Here is a 6000-nt window from a genome sequence, read left to right on the forward strand (position 1 = left end):
GATCCCAAGTGAAAAAACTCATCGTTGGTTGCCTACTTTCATCTGTATTGAGCGTAATTGATCCCATAGGAGGTGACATTCACGATTCTTGCTTGTTCATTCTCCTCATCGGTTCCACCTTCTCAACATTCTACATAAAAAAATTAATCGCCTTTAAGTAGGGGCGGATGCACTAAGCCCCCTAGAGGTCAAGTGCATCCCTATTATTTAAGAAAAAAGTGAAATTTAATATAATATGTTAAAGAAAAATAAAAAAATAAAATATTTTGTACCCATTATTTTTTAAAAAAAATTAAAATTTTAGATCCCTATTTATAAATTTTTAGATTTACCACTGCCTCCAAGGTATTTTGATGTAGTTTTATTAGTAATTTTTTGAAAAGTAAGAATGGGAATATAATTCAAAAGCATATTTTTTAACTAATATAATTTCAAATTAATTAAAATATAATTTTACAATTTTACATTAGTTAAGAGTGGGAGTATATTTTATTTTATTTTACATTTTTTTGATATAGTTTTAATTTGCAAAAACTCCCATATAATTTTACATTAATTAAAATATATTTCAGTTTTATAAAAATAAAAGCAAATAGATTTTCTTATCTTATACTAAAAACAAAAAAATACAAAAAAATAAAATAAAGATGTATTGTTAATTTGTTATTTAAACTTAATTTTAAAAAAATCAAATACCTTTTCCCATTTATACGTGGTAGCTGAAGAGAATACGAGGAAGAATAAATAAAAAGGGAGGAAAATGGAAGAAAAAGCAGAGGCAGCAAATTGAAGTTGGGTGTCTAGAATCTGAAAGCCATATAACAGCGGCGGAGGGGAGGGTTTTGTCCGACTCTCCTTCTCTCCCTCGTCTCTATATTTTCTATCTCACCCATCTTAATTTTACTTCTTCCTTTTTGATATCTAATACTAATCTCCAAATCATACACCACCGGCGCCGGAGAGGGTTTTCTCCATATCCCATTCTATTACTCAGGTTCCCTTTCTTACTTTCTTTTTGTTTTCATTTCTACTTTTTTTTTACTGATTAAACTCATCCGTTTGTATGCTTAAATGCTTCTTGTCTGATTTTTCATTTCTTCGTGTTTCTCTGATTAGAATTATCGGATTATATCTATCGAATTTGGATTTTCTTGTTCTAAGCTTGGCCTTTGTTCCTTGGATCTCTCATATTTCGATGGGATAGCTTGAGACGAACAAGATTTTTTTTAGTGTTTTTTACGGATGGAACACTTCTACCCATTTTATGTGTTTTGATGCTCCTCTGCACTAGATTTTCTCTTCCCCGTATATGTTGCTCCTTTTATGATTTGTTTCAGTTCCTTTTGGTATTGAATCCTTTTGATCTTTTTGGGAAGTGTTACTGTTGCTTTGGGCATTCTCTCCCTTTCATGTCATATGGTTTTCCTTTATTTTTTTTCCTCTTTAGTGTTTTGGGAATTGAGGTTTGATTTTTGAATAATCCTGGTATTTGGGCTTGTTTTTTCTATAGGATTAAGGGACTGGCCACTACAAAATTATTGTCATTATGCTTACGAAATTTCAATTTATTTTGCAGCAAGAGGCATGCATCTAGGTCTTTGAGGACGCATTTTCTCTTCAACTTTTTTTCCTGACAGTTTGGTGCCTTTTGAGGATCCCTTTCTTTTGTCTTGAGGGTTGAAAAAGTATTTGCTTCATTTGTGACTTTTTTGGGCTGCTGAGGATTCGCTGAACTGATAATGTATATAATGGAAAAAAAGAGCGAAATTGTTGTGGGGAGTGAAAACGTTCACTTAGAGGACCCTTGGTTTACTGGAACGGATACTGAGGAAACTGAAATGGGACAACCAAACAGTGAAATTCAAGGCTTTCGACTGGAAAAAGGCGAGGCAAGTAATGTGGTTTTCTCAACTGAGGCACCCCTCGTAAGTAAAGAGTCATCAACGTCTGGTAGTTGTAGTCTGAAGAAAATCAAATCTAGGGTAGCTGCGAAAGACACAGTGTTCTGCGAGAAGGACAAATCTGTGCACGTCAATAAGGCAGCCGACAATATAGGATTGAGTTGGGCCAATTATTTCAGGGAGCTGTGAGTTCCCATGATTGGGAGCTTGCTGAGAGTTTAATCTCGTCAACAGATCCACAGACTCTAAATGATGCATTGTGTGTCACCTTGGATGCTATCTGGTTTTTGGGCACCCAGCAGGAGATGTATGGGATTACCGAGTTGATTAGGAAGATCATTGCTAATGGTGATTCTGACTTTACTAGAGCCACTCTCCGGACTTCATTTCTTGCTTCTTGTGTCTCAGCTTGCCAGAGTCGCACGATGAGTCTTGCAGACACTGTAACCGTGATGGCTCAGTGGTGAGCAAGCTGTTTCTTTCTACTTGTAGATGGATAATAATTGCTTCTTTTAATTCATCTCGAAACACATTAATGTTGTCACGAGGGAAAAACAATGGTGGTGTCAGGCTATCATGTATTTCTGTATAGGCAAATACGAGTCTCATTTCTAGATTCATTAAGCCACTAATTGTTGTTCTATACTCCACTAATAGGGATCACTATAATACTATCTTCACTTTGAAATTCAATTTTACTCTCTACTCATTTATTTCCTTTTATGTAACAAGAAACTGTTTCTTGTTAAGGCTTTACTTCTGTTGGATATGTTTATTATTATGTTTGTGTTATATTTTAAATATTGTTATATTCAGTGGTAAGGCATTTGGTCTGTTAATGGTATCATGCATGCTGTTTGACATGCTTGTTAGACTATATCAGTTGCTATGTATAATTACGTTTAACACTCGGGGAACCTTTCTTTTCTGTATCATTATACTCACTGCACTTATTTTCATCATAAAAGAGATGCTTAACATTGTGCATTTCTTGCTGCCTCTGGCCTAGTTAGTTTTTGAGAATTGAAGATGACTTTGAATTAGTTATTTGAGGTTGGATCTTTTATGTGTGGCTTGTAAGTCAGATAGTGCACCGAATTGATGTAGGTTTAAAGAAAGATCCATATAATGTACGCTTTTTGTTCCGTATCATTGATTTTGCACTCTGGAAAGAAATGAAATCAGTAAAAGTTACTTCTCAAATTATTTCCTCATGCCATATGACACATTGTGAGTGCCTTATGTAAAAAATGCATGGGACAAAAATGGAGTTCACCATTTCTTTTTCCTCATTTTTGTAGAAGACATTGCCCAACTGGTTATTCTTTTCATGTGCTAATATTTTGTTTTGGTTCTCATTAGGTTGCATGAGCGCCTCCAAGAATGCCATGGGGATGAGGTCTTGAAGGCAGAAGCTGGTGCCAAGGTCCAAAAGTTCACTCAATTATAGGTTCCCATTCTTGGTGTCAGGGGAACAACGATAGAGTGAATCATTGCTCAGCTATTGAAATCCAACTTCAATTAACTGCATTTAAGACATTCCTAGATCTTGCTGGCAACCAACTTACAGGAAAGGATTTTACAGAAGCATTTGATGCAGCTTGCTTTCCTCTTACTCTATTCTCTAGCTCATTTGATGCTGGTTGGGCTTCTGGGATCTCATCCACAGTTATCCAAGGATTATTGGATATGTTGGTGGAGGGGGGGTGCAGACAATGTTAACCAGTGTTTCCTTGAAGCCTCTCGGTTTGGCAGTACAGAACTTGTCCTCATTTTATTGCAGGTGCATATTATTTCTTTGGAGTGGAATTTGAAGTTTTGCTCTTTTACTGCAAAGTGTCAACATTTTCAAGATGCTTATTTGCAATTTCTTCATTATTTGTTGAAAATGCATTTACATTGACCAAGGTTCTGTTCTGTGAGAGGTTGGTGAAAAAATAGTGCTACGATATGCATCCTGTACGCAGAGCATTGATATGTTAGGAAATTACCACTCCAGCCTTTGAAGTGAATAAAATCTCATTTTACTTGGTGATTGATTCTCACAATTTATCTTATCCTTGGACAGTACAAGTTTCTTGCTTCTTTTTTAATAAGATCTCACTCTAACACACTTTAGATATGGTTACATGTAGTCATGAAATTATTCAGGGTTCTTGCATGTAAACTAATTTCAGTTTGGAGATATCAGGGGTATTGAAATGGTAGTCTAAATCCCTTAAATATAGTATGATCCAGTTATCTCATAGCATTCCATTTTATTCTTATATTGTGTAAGATTTGCTACTCTCTCTCTCTCTCTCTCTCTTAAACGTGGTGAAGGAATCCCAAGCATTTAGATTGAAAACCATGCAAGTGAATGGGAATGCTCCTGTGTTAAACTGTACCGACTTTTTTCCTGTTCAGACACGAATGAGCCTGACAGATTCCATGGAAAACTCAAAATGAGGAACCAAAGATAGAATCACACCGTAATCTGATTTTTACTCTTTCTCGTAACCATAGAAATTCACGTGTGCTTTCTCTTATTTTGCTCTAAGAAAAGTGTTTTTTTTAAGTAGGAGAAAATATTATTATTGTCATTATTATTACTATTAGTTTTGTATTGTAATCTGACATTTCCTTAATTATCTTTGTTGGTTTATGTGGTGTTTGTCTGGTCTAGATCGCCCAACGGAATAGCTTGGATGTTGATGTTGATCTTGCATTGGGTTTTGCCTCACATTACTGCAAGATTGGAACAATGGATTGTCTAGTAGAAGAGGGCAATGCCATGGCGTTTTTGGGACCTTTAATGAGGGCAGCTGAAAGAGGCTGCATGCAGGTTGTCCAGTGGTTTGTTAAAAGAGGTTGTCGAGAAATGGAGCTCTGTCTGGCCCTCACTGCTGCTACTTCCAGCAGCCAAGTTGGTGTAGGTGCATATCTTCTACCCCATGTTCCTAAGCATGTCCTAATGGCACTGCATTGAAATTCTCAAGGCTGCGGTTGAAAGTAGTGGATCTCTCGATGGTGTTGCATTTCTCCTCCAATCCGACTTCTTAGGTGATCCTGCTGCTACTTATGCAGTTACAGACAGCATTGCCAATTCGGATGATGAGGCTGTTACTCCTGATCTGAGGGAATTTGTTCAAGAGCACTGGTCAGAGGCAGCATTCTTGGATGGATTAAAGCAAGGATAAGAACACTACGCAAAGGTAGTGCTGATTTTGAAGAGGGGTGAATCTCCAATATGCTTAAGGGATCTACCAGGCCCTTTGAGGGTGGGAATTGCGTACATGCCACTGTACAGGGAGTGTATCGAGGTGGATGGTCGCCTGTTGTCACAAAGACTGAGGGGACAGCTTGTCGAAGCTGTTCGAATGCTCGGAGGTGAGGCACCAGAAGAGGTAAATCAAGGCAGAGAGCTTTTAGGTATTTTGGAGCATCACCTCCCTCCATTTTTGGTTCGTGCTGCAAGTGTGGGTTAGCAACATGTAAATTTTATCGGCTAAATCTTTTTACACGTCCCCTGTGCTATATTTAATAATTACTGTTTTAGAATTTGGTACGTCACAAAGTTTTTAAGTTTGTCAAATTTCCCTACATCGTGTGATTTGGTTTAATGTACGAAGTCGCCCAACAGCGCTTCTTCTATGGCACCCATATCATAATCTGGTGGAGCTGTATGTTCATCTACAATGTAAGACACAGAGCCACTATTTTCGTCATATATATACGCATATATACATTCTAAAATACCTATTTTAGCACATCTCTTTTAGGAAAAATTACACTTTTGCCCTTTTATTATTTTTCGGTCCAAACTTTCATTCCATTGTCGGTTAATCTTTGGACTTCTCTGATTTCTGCTAAATGTCACGTGGTTCATTTATATTTTTACATGATATTTTTATAAAAACTCAAAAATAGTTAAAAATATAAATAAAATCTTAAAAATGTGATTATTTTTTTAATTACGTTCTTGAAATTATACATATTTTTAAAAGGTAATTAAAAATTCATGAGAAAATAAAAATATATAATAATCTATAAAAAATTTGAAACGCATCCCGCATCGTTACGCAAGCAAATAATTACCGTAAAAACTTCTCATACAAAC

At 36.2% G+C, this 6000-nt stretch overlaps 1 pseudogene; it reads left to right on the forward strand.

Moving 5' to 3' along the window:
* Positions 1-697: 697 nt before the first annotated feature.
* LOC120154227 lies at positions 698-5539 on the forward strand (annotated as a pseudogene).
* The last annotated feature ends 461 nt before the right edge of the window (positions 5540-6000 follow it).

The sequence above is a fragment of the Hibiscus syriacus genome, unplaced genomic scaffold (assembly GCF_006381635.1).
Source record: "Hibiscus syriacus cultivar Baekdansim isolate YM2019G1 unplaced genomic scaffold, ASM638163v2 tig00111105_pilon, whole genome shotgun sequence".
NCBI lineage: Eukaryota > Viridiplantae > Streptophyta > Magnoliopsida > Malvales > Malvaceae > Hibiscus > Hibiscus syriacus.